Raw genomic sequence first — 22,301 nt, forward strand, 5'->3', positions numbered from 1 at the left:
GGGCCCACTCTTGTTCATAATCTACATAAACGATCTAGATACTGGGATCAGCAGTGACATAAGTAAGTTTGCGGATGACACCAAAATAGGGCGGCAGATTAATTCAGGGAAGGATGCAAATGCCATACAGGAAGATTCAAATAAACTGCAGGAGTGGTCAGTAAAATGGCAAATGAAATTCAACATCAGCAAGTGCAGCGTACTTAATATTGGAAGAACAAATACTGCCAATATATACAGCCTTAACAACATCAACCTAGCGAAGTCGACTTGTGAAAGAGACTTACGGCCTAGAAAACAGTGCGTTAATGTTCGAAATAAGGCAAACATGAACCGGCTGGTTAAGTCAAAGTTAACGAGGTTGGTTCATGTATATTATTATTAGGCTTTAGTAACGAAACCCAATTGAAGTTTCTTCTTTTATTAAAAAGTATTATTTGTATAATTCCTGAGTGTAGATCAACCGTAAGTTCCACTATTTATGAGATAAGATAGAAGTATTTAAGTGGGTGAAAGGAATCACTACAGGAGATATAGATAAAGTTCTTGTAGTATCCGAGCAAGATAGGACTTGTAGCAACGGATTTAAGTTGGATAAGTTTAGGTTTAGGAGGGAGATAAGACGGAACTGGTTCACAAATAGGGTAGTTGACGAGTGGAACAAGTTTAGCAACTTTGTAGTAAATGCTGGAACGCTGGAAAGTTTTAAAAGGAGGCTAGATAGATTCATGGATGATAGAGAGTGGTAGTAACTCTCGACAGGAGCTGCCATGCACAGGCCAACCGGCCTATTGCAGACTCCTTATTTTCTTATGTTCTTATCACTTTGTAATACCTGTTGTGTATCACATTAATTGTTTTAAATAAGTTCTGCAACTTTTAAGTGGCAGGGCTGAGGTAAACACTTCTTATGGTTTTTTTTATGGTTGAAGTAATTATGTACACAGTACTTAGTTTGGGAGAGAATGTATTGCGAATTATCTCCAGGGAAGTGTTTTGAGTACACTTATATAATGAACACTTACATGTTCACCCCTTAACTAGTGGTAAGACTCGGGCCCCTCTCCTCCGAGCGTGTGAGCAGAGAAGCTGTTTTGATTAGTCAGGTGACCTCGCTCGACTTCTGAGAGAGTTTGAGCCGCGTATAACGTGAACAACTACCAAGTCATTGTTTAATAACTTAGTGAATAATTTGGTGTTATTCATTTGGGTGACTATTTATTTAATGCAAAAGGTGCTGTTACGACTTTCTCATCACCACCGCCACAACACCACCACAATCACTTAACCACAATCACTCTACCACTATCAATTCACCACTATAACTTCACCACAACTGCTTCACCACCTCCAGCACAATCACTTCACCATCACCAGAATCACTTCACCAGAATCACTTCACCAGAAACACTCACCAATATCACCAGAATCAGTTCACCCCATCACCAGAATCACTTCACCTCCATCACCACAAACACTTCTCCACCATCACTTCACCACCATAAGAACATAAGAACATAAGAAAATAAGGAGTCTGCAATAGGCTGGTTGACCTGTGCATGGCAGCTCCTGTCGAGAGTTACTACCACTCTCTATCATCCATGAATCGACCTAGCTTTCTTTTATAACTTTCCAGCGTTCCAACACTTACTACAAAGTTGCTAAGCTTGTTCCACTCGTCCACCACCCTGTTTGTGAACCAGTTCCTTCCTATCTCCCTACTAAACCTAAACTTATTCAATTTAAATCCGTTGCTACGAGTCCTATCTTGTTCGGATATTATAAGAACTTTATCTATATCTCCTCTATTGATTCCTTTCACCCACTTAAATACTTAAGTACTTCACCACAATCACTTCACCATTGCCACAATCACTTAACCATCACCACAATCACTTAACTATCACCAAAATCACTTCGCCACAATCGCTTCACCACCATCACCACAATTATTTCACCATCACCACAATCTTCATCATCACCAAAATCACTACACTATCACCACAATCAGTTCAATTGTGTCTTATAAAATCTAACCCACATTATAGAAATATTGCCCAGGCGTTTAGTATCTTAACCGCGGCTCATAGGCTAGTTACCGTGGGTGATGTAATTATATAAACATAATGTTTGTAGCCCACATTAATATAAGTATTACGGTCAGTCTGACGGGCTAATACTGTACATTATTATAATGTACCCTCCATTTCTATATTTATCATTTTTTTCAAGTTGTTCAGGTTTTAATCACCAGTAATTAGATATTTATAATAACGTAGATATGAGGATAAATATTGAAAAATACGAGGGTGGAAATCACATTTACTTTTAATATTTACCAACACAGGTCATACAGAATATCAATAACCTGTCCAATGGCCTCCCTTTTAAATAGTCCCCTGGAGCCTTCTTGGGACTGAGACACAAGGTTATATAGGTGGTTGGTTCCTCACAAACTGCTCACACTCATCCTGGGTGTGTAGGAGGAGTCGGGACCAGTGTTTAGCTTGCCTTCAGGTTCCCACGCGTTCACTATCTGGGTCCAAATGGTCTCTCTAGGGTTGAGGTATGGGTAGCACTCACAAACAGTCATAGTAATCTCTTAACATAAGCAATGGCCCTATACAATATTATATTTGTGATATTAAATGTTTCAATAAAAATACAACATTATTATTCTATTGGGTAAAGGAAAAGTTGTATTGTTTATCTGAAAGAAACTTATTGAATCTGGACCTGGAGATTTAGATGGTCAGTCCAAAAGGTCAATTTCATTCGACCTTTCCTCTGACCAGCGCTTCATCTCTCGTGCCGTGTGAACAGGGCAGTTATCAAAGAAGTGAACAATATTCATCAAACATAATTTGTTAACACTTTAATGAATTGGCGCCTTCATATAGGTGAAAATGCGCGACTTAGAAAAATAAAATAGGCGAGTGTGGAGGCACGGATGGTGGGCAGCCCCCATCGGCTCGAGGCAAACGTCAGAGATGATGAAGGGTAATGTAAACTGTTGTACACTGAAGAGGAAAAATAAGAGATAACTGTATTATATACTGATGGAAAAAATAACAAAATATTGATATTGAGGGAAAGGTGTTTGTTGATCAAGTAACCCAAATTAAGGAGCACATTTCAGTATTAATAGTATGGATAGATCTACTGTACGTAGTATTAGTTAAGGGCTGCAAATTGGTGCCATCTTTTACTGTAATCTTACAAGAATAATACCATATGTTGGAGTTTGATAAACTTTATATAGGAGCAACTTTTCTAGACTATTACAAATTCTAAATTGCAATTTAAAATATGTATGCCCCTTTTTGACCCAATCTAATGTTGACACTGGTGTATATACTATTCAACACAGTATGGTGGCTCACTGGCAAGGTACCTGTTGTGGATGATGGAGGCCTTGGGTTCGACTACCAGATGGACTGAAGTCGTGTTGAACTGGACGAGGCAGAGACAGGATTTTGAATGGTTCGTAAGTAAAATTTATATTTTACCAGTGATGTTGGGGCTGGTTCAATGGAATTACTCTACAATAGAGAAAGAAGCCGTGACTGCTTATGGCACTGGAAAAATTTAACATATATCTTGGCAACACCTACCAGAGAATTGTAGTTTACAGTGACCATATTTTATTACAGTTCAGAAGTCGAAAGAAAAACAAGAATCAGAGACTTAATAGATGGTGATTAACTCTGCAGGGAAGGACTTGGTATATTGTGTAGGAGTGAGGGAAGGACTTGGTATGTTGTGTGAGGGATGGACTTCGTATGTTGTGTAGGAGTGAGGGAAGGACTTGGTATGTTGTGTAGGAGTGAGGGAAGGACTTGGTATGTTATGTGGGAGTGAGGGATGGACTTGGTATGTTGTGTAGGAGTGAGGGACGGACTTGTCATTTGTGTAGGAGTGAAGGATCGATCTGTAGTATTGTATAGGAGTTATGGAAGGACTTGGTATGTTGTGTAGGAGTGAGGAATGGACTTGTAGTATTGTGTAGGAGTGAGGGAAGGACTTGGTATGTTGTGTAGGAGTGAGGGAAGGACTTGGATATGTGTGTAGGAGTGAGGGAGGACTTGGTATGTTGTGTAAGAGTGAGGGAAGGACTTGGTATGTTGTGTAGGAGTGAGGGAAGGACTTGGTATTGTGTAGGAGTGAGGGATGGACTTGGTATGTTGTGTAGGAGTGAGGGAAGGATTTGGTATGTTGTGTAGGAGTGAGGGAAGGATTTGGTATGTTATGTAGGAGTGAGAGAAGGACTTGGTATGTTGTTTAGGAGTGAGGGATGGACTTGGTATGTTGTGTAAGAGTGAGGGAAGGACTTGGTATGTTGTGTGGGAGTGAGGGATGAACTTCGTATGTTGTGTAGGAGTGAGGGATGGCCGTGCAGTATTGCATAGGAGTAAGGGAAGGATTTGATATGTTGTGCAGGAGTGAGGGAAGGACTTGGTATGTTGTGTAGGAGTGAGGGAAGGACTTGGTATGTTGTGTGGGAGTGAGGGATGGACTTGGTATGTTGTGTAAGAGTGAGGGAAGGACTTGGTATGTTGTGTAGGAGTGAGGGAAGGACTTGGTATGTTGTGTAGGAGTGAGGGATGGACTTGGTATGTTGTGTAGGAGTGAGGGATGGACTTGGTATGTTTTGTAGGAGTGAGGGATGGACTTGGTATGTTTTGTAGGAGTGAGGGATGGACTTGGTATGTTTTGTAGGAGTGAGGGATGGACTTGGTATGTTTTGTAGGAGTGAGGGATGGACTTGGTATGTTTTGTAAGAGTGAGGGATGGACTTGGTATGTTTTGTAGGAGTGAGGGATGGACTTGGTATGTTTTGTAGGAGTGAGGGATGGACTTGGTATGTTTTGTAGGAGTGAGGGAAGGACTTGGTATGTTGTGCAGGAGTGAGGGAAGGACTTGGTATGTTTTGTAGGAGTGAGGGATGGACTTGGTATGTTGTGCAGGAGTGAGGGAAGGACTTGGTATGTTTTGTAGGAGTGAGGGATGGACTTGTAGTATTGTGTAGGAGTGAGGGAAGGACTTGTAGTATTGTGTAGGAGTGAGGGAAGGACTTGTAGTATTGTGTAGGAGTAAGGGATGGACTTGTTATGTTGTGTAAGTGTGAGGGATGGACTTGGTATGTTGCTTAGGAGTGAGGGATGGACTTGGTATGTTGTGTGGAGTGGGGATGGACTTGGTATGTTGGGTAGGAGTGAGGGATGGACTTCGTATGTTGTGTAGGAGTAAAGGATGGACTTGGTATGTTGGGTAGGAATGAGGGAAGGACTTGGTATGTTGTGTAAGAGTGAGGGATGGACTTGGTATGTTTTGTAGGAGTGAGGGATGGACTTGTAGTATTGTGTAGGAGTGAGGGATGGACTTGTAGTAATGTGTAGGAGTGAGGGATGGACTTCGTATGTTGTGTAGGAGTGAGGAAGGACTTGCAGTATTAGGGAATTAGAGGAAGGACTTTTGGTGTGTGTGTAGGAGTGAGGGAGGACTTGCAGTATTGTGCAGGGTGAGGGAAAGGACTTGTAGTTTGTGTAGGAGTGAGGGAAGGACATGGATCGTGTAGAAAGGAGTGAGGAAGGACTTTGTAGTGTATTGTGTAGAGGTGAGGACTTGTAGTATTGTGTAGAAGTGGGGGAGGACTTGCAGTGTTATTGTGTAGGAGTGAGGGAAGGACTTGCAGTATTGTGTAGGAGTGAGGGAAGGGACTTGTAGTGTGTGTAGGAGTGGAAGGACTTGTAGTATTGTGTAGAAGTGGGAGGACTTGCAGTGTGTGTAGGGTGGGGAAGGACTTGCAGTGTGTGTAGGAGTGAGGACTTGCAGTGTGTGTAGGAGTGAGGAAGGACTTGCAGTGTGTGTAGGAGCAGGGGAAGGACTTGTAGTATTGATGGGAGTGAGGAGGACTTACAGTGTGGTAACAATAAGGTGAGGGAAGGACTTTGCAGTATTGTGTAGGAGTGAGGGAAGGACTTGTAGTATTGTGTAGGAGTGATGGAAGGGACTTTTGTGCTGTGTGTAGAAGTGGGGAGGGGCTTTTGATATTGTGTAGGAGTGAGGAAGGACTTGCAGTATTGTGTAGGAGTGAGGGAAGGACTTGCAGTATTGTGTAGGAGTGAGGAAGGACTTGCAGTATTGTGTAGGAGCGAGGAAGGACTTGTAGTATTGATATTAGAGGTGAGGGAAGGACTTGCAGTATTATTAGGGTGGGAAGGACTTGCAGTGTGTGTAGGGTGAGAGGAGTACTTGTAGTATTGCATAGGGAGTTAGGGATGGATTTGTAGTGTGTGTAGGAGTTAGGGATGGACTTGGTAAGTTGTGTAGGAGTGAGGGATGGACTTGGTATGTTGTGTAGGAGTTAGGATGGACTTGGTATGTTGTGTGGGAGTGAGGGATGAACTTGTATGCATTGTGTGAGATTGAGGATGGACTTGGTATGTTGAGTAGGGTGAGAATTTCGTAACAAATGCTCTATCTCATTCACCAGACTGAAAATGAAACACAAGTGTTTTATCTTTGGGGAGGGAGTTTTATAAGGCACTGAATATATTTGATTGAGGAGGTAATTACACTGCTTCTTCAATAAGGTAGGACCTATATTTTATATATGTTTCCTCTATGTAAACATTGTCTAATATATTTATATATATATTAATTTATAAGAAGTATGTAGTAAGTATCCAGCTTAACGTTGTGCATTTGTAAGGTAAATAGTATGTTGGCGGCATGGTATCACACATTGTATGGGTCACGGCAAGTGCTCAGGGGGAGGTAGACTTGAGCCTGGCTGGTGATAGTGTGTGATGCAAGTGTGGGCCCTGAGTGGTCTGGACTCAGGATATATTTATATGGAGATAGTGGTGTATACTTTTGTACTTTTCTAGTGTATGGTAGAGGCCGAGGTTCGGGTTTGGGTTAATTTAGGCTGTGGTCATCTGTACTGTACTTAAGTGTTTCGCACGGCCTTTGTTTGTGGTTTCTTAACTTTATAATGCTTAGTTATGCATTTCATGATTCATCTTCAACATGATACCAATATTTTGAGTTAATCTGAGGTTATTATTGAGAATCTGGTGGAGATAATATAAGCGTCTTTATAATTGTTCCCTGCTTGTTGTTGGGCCTCATTGTGACTTGTGACTTGACTAGTGGTAAATTCTTAATAAGAAGTGTTCATATAACAGTATTAAGAGAAAGAAGAGTGATTTTAATTCTTGTCGCCCTGCAATATATATACAAAAAATATTTTTGGTTAATAATTTTTTAATTTCACAATTATTAACAGAGTACTACTCCCGGGAGGATGAGGACCATAACTTGGTGTACGGTGACGAGGCAACATCAAGATGGACAAGAGAAACGATCAAAATTACCGTAAGGATGAACATTCTCTAAATAACTCCAGTCTACCAAACGACGGGAAGTTGTATTTTATATATGTAAGTGTTGGTGAAATACGTCCATAAATACTAAAACAGATTATAACAATTGTGTTAATCTTGTTACTGACTACTGTAGGAATGCTGTAGCACTGTAGGAGTGAGGAAAGAACAAGCAATAATATGTAGGTGAGGGAAGGACATGCGGAGGAGTGAGGAAGGATTGTAGGTGCTACAATGTAGAATTGAGGAAGGACATGAAGTGATGTGTAGGGTAAAGAGGAAAAGGACTTACGGTTAAATGTAGACGAGGAAGGATTTCTAGTATTGTGTAGGATTGAGGGATGGACTTGCAGTGTTGTGTAGAAGTGAGGAAGGACTTGGTACGTTGTGTAGGAGCAGAAGGAAGGACTTGGTATGTTGTGTAGGAGTGAGGTTGACTTGGTATGTTGTGTAGGAGTGAGGGATGGACTTGGTATGTTGTGTAGGAGTGGAAGGAAGGACTTGGTATGTTGTGTAGGAGTGAGGGAAGGACTTGGTATGTTATTAGTAGAATTGAGGAAGGACTTGGTATGTGTTACGTGAGGTGAGAAGGACTTGGTATGTTCAATATTAGGAGTGAGGAGAAGGACTTGGTATGTTGTGTAGGAGTGGGGAAGGACTTGTATGTTGTAATAGTGAGGGATGGACTTGGTATGTTTTGTAGGAGTGAGGATGGACTTTATGTGAGTATTGTGGGGGAGGGATGGACTTGGTATGTTGTGTAGGAGTGAGGATGGACTTGTAGTGTGTAGGAGTGAGGGATGGACTTGGTATGTTGTGTAGGGTGAAGGATGGACTTGGTATGTTGTGCAGAAGTGAGGGATGGAGTGGTATGTTATTAATGAGGTGAAGGAAGGACTTGGTATGTTGTGTAGGAGTGAGGGAAGGACTTGGTATGACAAATGCAGAGAGTGAGGATGGACTTGGTATGTTGTGTGGAGTGAAGGATGGACTTGGTATGTTGTGCAGAAGTGAGGGGAAGGACTTGGTATGTCGTGTAGGGTGAAGGAAGGACTGGGTATGTTTGTAGGATTAGGGGAAGGACTTGGTATTTGTGTAAGAGTGAAGGGATGGACTTGGTATGTTGTTTGTAGGATTGAGGGAAGGACTTGGTATGTTGTGTTAGAGTGAGGATGGACTTGGTATGTCGTGTAGGGTGGAAGGAAGGACTGGGTATGTTGTGAAGGAGTGATGGAAGGACTTGGTATATTGTGTAGGAGTGAGGAAGGAAGGACTTGGTATGTTGTGTAGGATTGAGGGGAAGGACTTGGTATGTTGTGTAGGTGAGGGATGGACTTGGTATGTTTTGTAGGATTGAGGGAAGGACTTGGTATGTTGTGTGTAGAGTGGGGATGGACTTGGTATGTTTTGTAGGATTGAGGGAAGGACTTGCTTGGTATTGTGTAGGGTGAGAGATGGACTTGGTATGTTGTGTATAGGAGTGGGGATGGACTTGGTATGTTGTGTAGGAAACGAGGGAAGGACTTGGTATGTTGTGAAGGAGTGAGGGATGGACTTTGCAGACTGTTTAGGAGTGAGGGAAGGACTTGTAAGTGTGCAGGAGTGAGAGAAGGACTTACGTAGTTTTGTGTAGGAGTGAGGGATGGACTTGGTATGTAGGCTTAAGTCTTACGATTTTTGTCATTTTCGGCCGAAAATCGATTTCGTTCAAGTATCTGGTATGGTATACTGAACATGCTGAATAAGGATCTGTTAACCAAAATTTGATATCTGCATTATTACTTATTCAAATGACTTGCAAAGTAATTAAAACTGCAAAGCCCGTTTGAACGATTTCTGTGTTTGACGGTAATAATCCAGATATCAAATTTTATTAATAATCAACATGTTCAGGAAATACCTATACTGAAGATTTTTGAACAGGAAATCGATTTTTCGGCCAAAAATAGATTTACACAGCCGAGTTTAGTATAGGTACTCCTAAGGCTATCACTGATAAGAATTACCTATACTGAAATTTTGAACAAAATCCATTTTTTGGCCGAAATGACAAAAATTGTAAGTCTAAAGCCTTAAAGGATTTTTGGCCAAAAATACTTTTTCTCTCTGAACTAAAATTTAATGTGCCTAACTATTTAAGTACATCCAGAATAAAGCTGTAGCAGTATAGCCACGGTGTTTTACTTTTTACCTATGCAGGTTACAACATACAAATTACAATTAGGATGGTAGAAATAGTTGTTACAAATAGGCCAAGGAGTCGGAGTCGGAGTCGGAGTCGGAAGCATAAAAATTTGAGGAGTCGGAGTCGGAGTCGGAGTCGAAGGTTTTGTCTTCGACTCCACAGCCCTGGTTCAGCCCCTCATAAATGGTGGCAGTAGCAGCCCTCATACAGTAAACCCTCGATAAGTCGGCACATTTGGGCTCTGGCCTTGCCGAGTTATCCCAAATTCCGACTTATCGAGGCACTTTCCCCCTTCATACAAAATTCAACAATAAAAAATTATCGACCCATATGTGTGTGTGTACAGGTAATTACTAAATGTCCAAAAGGGTAACACTTACCTGCACTGCAGGCGAAGAATGAAGCATCATTGTAGGTGACACAGGTGTATGGTAGGTGACACAGGTGCATGGTAGGTGACACAGAGGTATGGAAGGTGACACAGAGATATGGTAGGTGACACAGGTATGGTAGGTGACACAGATGCATGGTAGGTGACACAGAGGTATGGTAGGCGACACACAGGCTTGGTAGGTGACACAGGCATGGTAGGTGACACAGAGGTATGGTAGGTGACAGGTATGGTAGGTGACACACAGGCATGGTGGGTGACCTGGCATGGTAGGTGACACAGAGGTATGGTAGGTGACACAGGTATGGTAGGTGACACATGGGTATGGTAGGTGACACAGAGGCATGGTAGGTGATACCGGTGACTAGATATGCCGAGATTTTTGCTGTTGACAACACAATATACATAATGTACATTATGTCGTTTCTCACTCTTGATTTATTTATTTATTTTTATTTATTTTTTACTATTTATGGTTATTTTTTATTATTATTACTATTATTTTGTTTATTAATTTTTTTATTAATTTTAATTATTATTATTATTACCCCCTGTATTATTATTATTATTATTATTATTATTATTATTATTATTATTATTATTATTATTATTATTATTATTATTATCTTCGCCCCCTAGGCCCTGGTGTAGGTCAGTGACCTGTGCCCGGGTGGGCTAATCCCTGTAAAAAAAGAAAACATTCCGAGAACATATCCATGCTGAGTTGTATAAAATTCCGAGTTATCGAGGGTTTACGGTATCTTAAAAGACAGGTTACATACGCATCAGCTTTCTGTGTATTTTTTCTTTAAAATGATTGTGACTCCATTTCTAATTTATCAAACCAGGAAGAAGCATGAAGGAAACAGGGAGAGGAGTCAAGGAAATTAAAGGAAGAAGAAAAGCAAAATGAGGAGGAAAAACTATTATATCTGACAGAGCAACGCCGTCGTCACGAGGAAGAAAGGAAACTGTAAGTGTGTAGTGGATTCCTCCCCTACAAATGCTGTTTGTTGCTGCCTAGCCGACCCCACGACTTCACCAGCCTGCCCTCGTGGTCTAGGTCAGCAACCAGCGCCGCCTTACATGACGGAGGTCAACTATTATGCCACGCCTACCTCTGCTATATAAAACCTCACCTCGTGGTGACCTCTCTCTTTCTACCTACGGCCACCAGCAAGCAACACCTCCTCCTCCTCTGCTCCTGCCTGGAGGCCCTCGCTCCCGCCGGCGAGCATGGCGACCCACAAGCTGTCCTCCTCTGAGCACCCTCACCAACCAGCTCTCTCTACTCAATGCTTGTAACCATGCTGCCTTCCCAGCACCAAGCTGCATAGTACATCCAATACAATATGTATACAGAGAGCACATTGTGAGTTTCCTTTCTCCATCCCATCCTGAGTGAGAACAAATATCTCGTACCCACAAATGGTGACCCCCGGAGATTCGCTCTCACACAGGATGGAGGAGAAACTGATCACTCTCCCAGTCTTCAAGCAACATGGAAGACTGTCTTATCCACACAGAGGCAGCTCTCATTGGCTCTACAGCTACTGTCTCTACACCGCAGGTTAAACACCCAAGAGCAGCACTGCTTCTCTAAGCAGACACCAGTTCCTCTTCCTGCCCCAAGCACCACGTCCTACCGACCCCAACACACCGTCCTGCCTCAGACGCCCCCGGGCCCAGCAGTACCCTCTGCCACTGTCCTGGACCCTCCCCCTGACGTGGACCCTCCTCCGCTCCTGCCTGGCAGCCCCTGCTCCCGACGCGGCCCATGCGCCTGAGCGGCCCCACACACCCTTTTTTTTTCTCCCTCAGGTACTCCCTGCTACTGTCCTGCACCCTGCTGCTGTCGTGGACTCTACTGCTGCCATGCACCCCAGTGCTGTCATGGACCCTCTTCCTGATGCAGCCCCTGCTTCTGACCCAGACCCACACACCCCAGCAGGCGCATCTGAGGACTCTGTACCTGCCGCGAGAGAAGCACAACATTCATTGCCTCCACAACCCTCCTTCTCCCTCTTCTCCCACAGATCTCGTGTATCTAGACAAAGTTGTCTCCCCTAGCGGCCGGCTCATCCACGCCCTCGCCGTTATGTCTCACATGTGGCATGCACCGCCCGTTCTGCCTCACATGTGGAATGCAACCCTGCAGACAACAAGTCTCCTACACTGCCTGGAGGGAAGGGGGGAGTATTGTAGTGGATTCCTCCCCTATAAACGCCGTTTGTCGCTGACTAGCCGATCCTCGAATTCCCCAGTGTATGCCTCGTGGTCTAGGTTAGCAACCAGCGCCGCCTTACACGACTGAGGTCAACTATTAAGCCATGCCTACCCCCGCTATATAAGACCTCACCTCGTGGTGACTTACCTCTTACTACCCACAGCCACCAGCAAGCAACACCTCCTCCTCCTCTGCTCCTGCCTGGAGGCCCTCGCTCCCGCCGGCGAGCATGGCGACCCACAAGCTGGTCCTCCTCTGAGCACCCTCACCAACCAGCTCTCTCTACTCAACGCTTGTAACAATGTTGCCTTCCCAGCACCAAGCTGCATTGTACATCCAATACAACATGTATACAGAGAGCACATTGTGAGTTTCCTTTCTCCATCCCATTCTGAGTGTAAACCAATATCTAGTACCCCACAGAACTATGGTGCTCTTTTGAAAACCGTGTTATTTAAAAAATAGGTGTTAATTTAATGCTAGTGTTGTTTTAAGAACATGCTAATTAAATCCGTGTAAAGCGAGAGGTGACTATACTGCTCCGAGCCCCCATGTCTGTGACTCATCTGTGAGGGTGTGTAAATTCATAAAATTAGAGAGGTAATTCAAATTTTAAGTTAAAGCAGGGAGTGAAGCTGTTCCATACATTCCCCGCTGCTGGGCGAAGTTTTGCTGGTGGTGGATAAGAAGATATCATTTGGGTCATATGTGCTATGACAATATATTATAATATTTGTTTGTTTTATCTCAAGCATAATTGCTTTTATTGCACTTTTCAATTGAAACGTAAGCATCTTGCATTTGATACATCATATTTTTATGTAAAATAGATGCGCATTCAGTAATACAGTACCTCGTTATTCACAAGCCTGCTTATTCGCAATTTATATTTTAACAGGCATATTCTATACTTAGTACAGTACCTATATTCGCAAAGCATACCTTGCTTATCCGCAAAGCAAATTAGAAAATTGGAAGAAATAATTACAGTATGCTACAGTAAATTTATTTTCAATTTTCAACCTGAAGTGATTGCCTTCAGTGGACCGCTCCCGAAATCCCAGGTGAACCCTGTTATTCTCTGCAAATACCACCTCTCCAGGATCGCCCACTGGTCCCCAGGTAGGGTCGTCCTCTACACTGATGGTTCTGTTGACCCCACTACAGGTAGGGCCGGGGCTGGTGTCTACATCTCCCGTCCTGATGCCCCTGAGCCTATCAAACTGTCTCTCAGAGTTTCTGACGGGGCATCCTCCACTCAGGTGGAACTAATAGCCCTCCTTGCTGCCCTTCTCGCTGAGGAAGAAGCAGATGGTTTCTGCCCCTTGCTTGTCTGCTGCGATTCCAGGTCTGCTCTCGACGGGATCGCATTTGGATCAGGGGAAAATAAGGACCTCATCCTCCGAATACGAGGGTTAACATCCACACTTCAGGATGCAGGCCGTCCTGTGACATTCCTATGGATGCCCAGTCATGTCGGTATCTTGGGGAATGAGGCAGCAGATGGCCTTGCCAAGACTGGCTGCAACAAGGCCACACCTGACTACGTTGTTCCCCGAACACTTTTGCAGCTCAGGACCCAAATTCGCCGCAAACAGAGAGAAGCTTGGGAAACAGCCATCCCCCTGGACTCCCCGCCCACCTGGCACAATGTCCTCCGTAAACTTCCTGACCTCTCGTACGTCTATGGGAGAGGGTCTCGTAAAGGGGACGTGATTGCTGCCCGTATCATCATTGGGTATGACTTTGCTTGGGAGATTGGTATCCCGGCATCCCCTGAGCAATGCTCTTGTGCATTATGCAGAAGACCCGACAGCAGCACCCTTATCCACTACCTCCTAAGATGTCTCCACACACAACGCTTCCGTGACGCCTGTTGGACCACCACTCCACGACCCCCTGACGGAGACACGATGATCCTCCCAATACTGGCCAGTTATTTTGTAAAAAACATTGATTATGTGTTAAAGGAATATCCTTCCTTCCTTAGGCTTTAGTAAGCCCCTTTATAATATTTATGCTATATATACTTGTCACACTTGCCAGATGCATCTGGTGTCATTGTACAGGGGTACCTAGTGACAGCACTAGGATCCCGCTTCCTCTATCAAGGAATAAACAATTGAAATTGAAAATTGAACTGCACAGGCTAGCTAGTGCAGCACTCATACTGTATTCCTGTCAGAAGTAGTGCTTGGCAGAGATGCCAGGTACGATGCTGTTACCAGCTTTGGACTTCTGACCCCAGGACTCGGCTGAATATGCTGTAAATGTTGTTCCTCTTTAATGGTCGTTAATTATGCCTGCACATCTCTTCATTTCCGATTTAATGGAATATTTCTGCTGGTTACCGTCATTTAATTTGGTTTATATTAGGCATGATAAAGGATTAATGTGTGGCTGTGCATTATTGCATTTATAATGTGCTTGGTGGGATTTTTTGGGTGGAGGCCATATGTGTTTTCATAATGGAGTTTTGTTTTCTATGTATGATGATATTTAACCTTTCAGGAGCAAAATAAGGAACATGTGCTGGAGGTGTGTGTCATCTCTGGTGCTTGGTGGCTCAAGCTATGCGAGCAGGCTGCATAGTTAATTGTTTTTGCTGTGTATTCATACACCAGGCCACGTGAAAGAGTTCTCTCTGTCTGCTTTGATCTGTTGCGTTGTGTGGTAGTGTCAATACTGTGTCAAAATGTTTTTTGTAATGCCTCCTACTCATTCACACATTTTATACACACACAATCACAAAGTTTAGCAATTATTAAAATATTTGTGTCGGTGTGTCTTTATAGTAAGTGAATTTTTTACACCCATGGTGAATCAATAACTGAGCAAGAATTATAGTACAGTACTCTATTTTGACCTTAACATGCAGAGGTCAGCTTATCTTGTGTTTTTTCACAGGAAGATTACTAAAAGATGTGGCATCATATGGTATAAACGATATATTTGCTATTTTTTACAGTATAATCACAGTCAAGAGATGTAAGCCTGGATTTGTGCACCATGCAGTGAGTGGTGATATAGATGGCGCGGGTGGCAGCATCACTCCGCTAGTTGCTCCTCCGGGTAAACAACGCCCTGGTGACTCAGGTCGACGCCATTTTGGTTGCACGGAATATAATTGTCAAGAGCCTCAAGCGTCCCGTGAACTTATACAGGATACAATATATTCTGGTGATACAGCCCCGTGAATGTATACAGGATACAATATATTCTGGTGATACAGCAGGGAGGTTTTAATCTTTCTGACTCGCCCATGATGTACAGCAACAGTAGAACAGGAGCTGCTGTGCACCGGCCTATTGCACAATGTAAGTCCACTTAACCAAGGTTAATTTAGGGAAGTCATCCAAAGAGTATTTCCATTATGGTCCGCGATAAATAGATCCTTAGTCATTAAAATTACCATCCACTTTTGTGTTGCCAAGGTGTAGAAAACGGCTACCACCAAAAGTTGTTTGTTGATTTTGGTATACTAATTGTTTTGATTATTTTAAGTATATTAATAGAGATGACAACTTTCTATTATGATTTTAAGGATATTTTTGTTATTTACTCTATCCCGCTCCTCCCGGCGCCATTTTTGTTGTTTATCTCGCTAATTCCCTCGTTTCTATAAATAATATTGGTGACTCTTCCACGTATTCCTCCTCGCCATTGCTGACTTATATCAACCTTAAGTTGTTTAATACATAAATTAACACGATAATGCATAGAACCTGACCTAACATACCCAACCTATGGGTATGTTAGGTCAGGTGTTCTCTGCATATTGTCGCTTCCATTTTTGTATTTAATATGATAGTAATTTTGTATAAGCGCACCCAACTTTGTTGGAAGTCAAAAAATAAATTTTTCAAGTGTATTTGTGTGTGTTTAGATCGGTTATGACCTTCATTTCCGTCGGAAATTTTCCGTTTTTTTTTTCTCAACTTTTTGTTGTTGGGGCGTTTTCCGAAAAAAAAAATAATGGCTAAGCAAATACAAAATGAAAAAAATAAAACACTAGAAAAACATAAACCAAACCAAACCTAACTGACTCACCATGTGATGGAATCACTAATTCTTACCCTATTGGCCTGGTTCTCGTGCGTCATTGGAGTTACCACAATGCCTCATATGTTGGTCTGGACATTTACATTCGTTCTTGCACTTAAGACACTTTACTGAGGTCGGGAGAACACCATGAGATCGATAAATTGCTATAATTTCTTCTTTTTAAAAAAAAAATGAATTAACTCCATATAATTGAAGTGACACCCATCGCAGACTTCCATGGTCAGAAATGAATTTGAATTTCGAAATATGAGACTCGAAATAAAAATCAATTTTGATTGGCCCAAAAATACCTTTAATTAAACCAAAAATCATTTTAATTGGTTGCAAAAAAAAACCCTCTTGATTGGCCGCGTGACGTGTACGGGAACACATGCGCGTGATGATTTATGAAGGAGACACGCTGTGTGGGAGGTGAGGTAGACGATAATGGTGGAAGATTAATGGAAGAAAATAGAGAAAATTTTGGATACTCTATCTCCGTTATTATACATTTGTGTCGGTAATGTAATAGATAAAAATTATCTTGTAATTAGACGTCTTGTATGATACTAGATTAGGGGTAGGAATGTCCGGTGCAAAAGTGTAATAATACCATTATGATGTTAGTGTGTAGAAAAATTTCAACCAATTCAGACAAGTCCTTCTGGTGGTAGCCGTTATCTACACCTTTACCTTTTGCACCAATACGCTGCCTCGTCAAAGAAGAGAACATTCAAGGTGATACTCTCTATTTTTTAATAGATTTTATGTTCGTTAGCTCGTGTTTATTAACTATTTAAAGGTAAATTTATGGCTAGTTCTGTGATGCAAACACCATCAATTCTTCGGCTTTTTCAATCAATTAAATGGTACTATGATTTCAGGCTTGATGATGATGATGATGATGATGTAGGAGATATTGAAGAAGCTGTTGGTGATAATTATGAAGTGGCAATGGTGAGATGACCTGGTGAAATGAGAGATGAACCCTCGTCCTCCCTGTGGTGAAATGAGAGGAGATGATCCCTCGTCCTCCCCGTGGCGAGATGACCTGGTGAAATGAGAGATTAACCCTCGTCCTCCCTGCGTCGCCTCAGTAGGTAAGAGCAACCTCTAAATTATATGTTAACATTTTATATAACTCAATAATTATATCAGTAAGTTTGTTTAGCACATATTTTTTTGTTATTTATGATGAAAATATTTATATAGTTTATTCTTGTTTACCTTAACTAACTAAAACTTTATTATTAGTTTATTACCATGAAATTGGGTAATTTGGTGACGTACTTAATTCAGTGTTAATGTCTTATATTTAACATAAACCAAACCTAATATATCAAACTTTGTCATACTTGAAGGTAAGGTATTGTAAGATGGTTAGGTTAGGTTGGGTTTGGTTTGTTAGGTTAAGTTTGGTTGGTCGGGTTAAGTTTGGCTGGTTAGTTTGTTTGGTTTGTTAGGTTAAGTTTGGTTGGTTGATGATTTGTGGCTTTTAGACAGAGTTGTAAAGTAACAAAATAAATGTTACTTGAGTATTGTACTCGAGTAACATTTTTGGGTGTTTACTTTTTAAAAATTACTACTACAGGTTGTACCACTCTATAGTCCGGCATTCTGTGGTCCGGAACGATTTTAGTTTGTCCAATAGGTAGATAGGCAGTTATTTTTTTTTTTTTACTAATCTGAATTATTATTATTATTACAGGAGTATTAAATTTTTGCCCCTCAGGCCCCAATGTGGGTCAGTGACCTATGCCCTGGTGGGCTAATCCCCTTAAAAAAAAAGCAGCGAGAAATTAAGGTTTGTTTATATCCGGCAGTTCGGTTGCTCTCTCTCTCTCTCTCTCTCTGCTTGTCTATACAGAGTACAACATTTAACCCTTCAATATATATGAGGCAGTAAATAAGTGTTGCTTTCATATTCTTATGTAGAGTAATGACGATATATTTTCACATGTGCGCACTTACATACGAGCAGTCTCACTTTTTTTTTTTTTTACCATTAATGGTTAGCTACTTATATTGTTCCATTTATTAACATTAAATAACATTACAGTTACTTCAAGCAACCATATTAATTTTTTACATTAATTTTACTACAGCTAAACTCAGGGTCTTATTTTCTTCAGTTTTATATGTAGAACCAATCAGTTACTGGTTTCGTAAGCTTTAACATAAACAATGCCGGCAGCCGTCTCGTCTCCTCTAATATTCCACGTATTATTAATAAATTGTATTGTTAATTTTGCACACACGTACATTAATTTAATAAAAACAAATTCAGAAACATTAATTAAAATATATATGAACAGTAAATAAGTGTTGCTTTCATATTCTTATGTAAAGTAATGACGATAGGTTTTCACGTGTGCGCATGCGCACTTACATATGCGATCTCTCTTTTTCTTTACCATTATCGTTAGCTACTTCTATTGTTCCATTTATTAACATTAATTAACATTACTTAAAACAACCATATTAATTTTACTACAGCTACAACCAAGGTCTTATTTTCTTCAGTTTTATATGTAGAACCAGTCAGTCACTGGTTTTGTAATCAACGAAAACAATGCTTTGTCATTTCCTCGTGTGTTTTAATATTCTACGTATTATTAATGAATTGTATTGCTCATTTTGCACACATAAACATTAATACAATAAAAAAGACATTCAGTAATAAACAATAATGAATCTTTTGTACATAAGAGAAATGACTCTGTTTACACGATTATGCACGTCGTCTGCACGTTGGCGGGCCGTTCAAACCCGTCGAAATTTAAGTTTCCGCCGTCAAAATTTTTATTTATTTATTTTTTTGTGTGTTCCAATAAAATACATTAAGAATTAAAAACTCACGAAATTTGAGAAGGTACTATACAACATTTAACCCTTCAATATGTCTTCAAAGAGACCATGACGCAGAGAAAGTGGTGCTAGTGCTTCCAGGCATAAGCACAAGTCACTATCTATCCAGGAAAAGGGTGAATTTCCATGGTCCGGCACCGGTCAGGTCCCGACGTTGCCGGACTAGAGAGGTACAACCTGTACTTGGAAATTATAAATAAAATAATTTGTAGAATTTTCTGTGGCCAAAAATACTGTTTTATTTTAAATCCCAGTCAAATAACCTGTGGTTATTAAGCCGGATACTGGTCAAATAACCCCTGCCTATAATATAATAGTTTTACAGTGCAGTGTTGTGTATTATACAGTACATAGTTATTTTTCTTATTTCCAGGAAGTTTCAAGGACCAACAACACATCTCGGTATGACAAGCTAAGACTCAACTAAACAAACTGATGAAACACCTCTGACCTGTGGGACACACTTGTATGTGATGCCATCAACAGCAACTGATGAAACACCTCTGACCTGTGGGACACACTTGTATGTGATGCCATCAACAGCAACTGATGAAACACCTCTGACCTGTGGGACACACTTGTATGTGATGCCATCAACAGCAACTGATGAAACACCTCTGACCTGTGGGACACACTTGTATGTGATGCCATCAACAGCAACTGATGAAACACCTCTGACCTGTGGGATACATCAACAGATATTCTGTTACTTAACATCATGTTATCTAATGCTTGTGTTTATGTACTGTACAGTACTGTAGTATTTAAAACATGAATTACACTGTGCCAGTAAATTATAAATCCTCTTTATACTGTATGCCTTTTCTCAAGAATATCGGCTAACTTTATAATTTAAGCATTTTATCGTTCACTTTCCAGAAAAGAAAACATCCAGTAACAGTATTCCCAATCAAAATTCCTGACCCCTTATCTTGTGTTTGAGTACATGAGGGCATGGCATAGATTTTGTTTAAATTTCATACAAAGATGCTCTTTTATATGCTGATTAAGAATATAGATTTAAAATACACAATCGTGTATTCCTCTGAAAGTGTGCATTTATGTAAATGTTTATAAAAGAGAGAGTGTGTGTTTATATGCATTTGTGTTTGTTTAAAAGTGTGTGTGTGTTTTGTATAAATATTTGAATGTGTTTTAGTGTAAAAGTGTTAGTGTTAAGTATACAAGCACTTGTGTAACATCAGGTATAAAAACAAATGTCAAGATTAGTTATTGCTTAAACTTGACTCAAAATTAACCTTTTGGCCACCCACTAGAGGTGGTCATTGAATTGAATTGAAACAGTTTATTAGCCAGAAAAACACAGATCCAGAGTGGATAATAATAACAATATTAACATGGCTGAGCCAGTTGAGAACCTGAGCTGCACCTGATTATAGTAATATACTATACATTTATCTCAAGGAAATATTATGTAACATTTAGTATCATCTGGAATAGTACAATAACATGGTGGTAATAAGAACATCTCATAATGTTACCACGGTTATCACTTCAATATACCTCAGTGTTCACAAGAGAGGATGCAACTAACCTTCCTGCGTTTGAGGACAGACGGTTCGACACAGCACTGACCCACATTGTGTTCACAGAAGAGGGTATTAGAAATAAACTGTCCAGGCTAAAGGTCCATAAGAGTCCTGGACCTGACATGGTGCATCCTAGAGTGCTAAGGGAGCTGTGCAACGAGCTTGCAGAGCCCCTGAAGATTCTGTTTTGTAAATGCCTGGATGAACAAATGGTCCCCAGTGAATGGAAAGTGGCTTATGTGAGTCCTATCTTCAAGAAGGGCGATAGTCACTCCACGAACAACTATAGACCGGTGAGCCTGACCAGCATAATATGTAAGGTACTTGAGAGCATTATCAGAGATGCAGCGATGGAACATCTACTACGAAACAACCTTGTAAAAGATTGCCAACACGGTTTTATGCCGGGGCGCTCTTGCTTGACACAATTGCTCAAGGTATTGGATATTTGGACCCATATTCTAGAACGGGGTGGTAATATCGACAATATTTACCTAGATTTTGCCAAGGCTTTCGACAGTGTACCCCACGAAAGGCTGAAAATCAAACTGGAAGGGTACGGAATTCGGGGAAATGTCCTAGCGTGGATAGAAGACTTTCTACATGACCGCAAGCAATGTGTGGTGATTAATGGCACGAAATCGTCATCTGTACCTGTAACAAGTGGGGTACCGCAGGGTAGTGTATTGGGCCCGCTGTTGTTTGTTTGTTTCATAAATGATATGCCTGACGTTGTACACTCCTCCATACAAATGTTTGCCGATGATGGCAAGTTATTTCGGGAAATTAAGAACCAAGCGGACTGTGAAGAGCTGCAGAAGGACCTCTGTGGGCTCCAGGAATGGTCGAAGGAATGGCTGCTGAGATTCAATGTCACGAAGTGTAAGAGGATGCACCTGGGGCGTACCAACGGTAAGGAGGCGTACCATATGTCCCAACGGGATGAAGAAAATGTACTAGTTGAGACTGTGTGTGAGAAGGACCTAGGTGTGTATGTTGACAATGAGCTGAAGTTCTCGGGCCATTGTGAGAAGAAGGTAAATCAGGCAAATAAATTATTGGGTCTTATAAGAAGGTCGTTCAGATATCTAGACGGTCCGTCCCTCGTGACGATCTTCAGGAGTGAAGTGCTTCCCCATCTGGAGTACTGTCACCCCATCTGGTCCCCGAGATATGCTAGGGACTGTCAGTTGGTTGAAAATGTTCAAAGGAGGGCCACCAAACTGGTGCCTGCACTTCGGCACCTCAGCTACCCTGAGAGATTGGAGCGCCTGAACTTGCCTAGCTTATACTACAGACGGGCAAGGGGGGACCTAGTTGAGGTTTATAAGCATCTCAGGGGGCACTACTCAGTTGAGTGTCCTTACTTGGAGCTGGCGGACGCTCGCCCCACAAGGGGTCACAGCTCAAGATTGAAGAAGCCGCAAGTCCGGAAAACCGTGAGGGCAAACTTTTTCGGAGTGAGGGTTGTAAACTCTTGGAACAATCTACCAGAGAGTGTTGTGACGGCACCGAGTGTGAGCTCTTTCAAGAGAAGACTTGACCAACACTGGAGCGGGTTCAGGTACATTCAGGAGCCGGTACATGCCCAGTATTTGCCAACAGTGCGTGACAGAGACGTGACCGATCGCCCGGGCGGCTAGCG

General features: G+C 41.6%; 1 long non-coding RNA gene across 1 annotated transcript; it reads left to right on the forward strand.

The window, feature by feature from the left end:
- Window positions 1-14,585: 14,585 nt before the first annotated feature.
- Window positions 14,586-19,622, forward strand: LOC121871919. The gene is made up of 3 exons (XR_006089985.1): window positions 14,586-15,511; window positions 17,123-17,338; window positions 19,480-19,622. It is a non-coding gene; the product is annotated as an uncharacterized LOC121871919 (long non-coding RNA).
- Window positions 19,623-22,301: the final 2,679 nt, after the last annotated feature.

This window comes from Homarus americanus, unplaced genomic scaffold (assembly GCF_018991925.1).
Source record: "Homarus americanus isolate GMGI-L3 unplaced genomic scaffold, GMGI_Hamer_2.0 scaffold34345, whole genome shotgun sequence".
In the NCBI taxonomy this organism is placed as follows: domain Eukaryota; kingdom Metazoa; phylum Arthropoda; class Malacostraca; order Decapoda; family Nephropidae; genus Homarus; species Homarus americanus.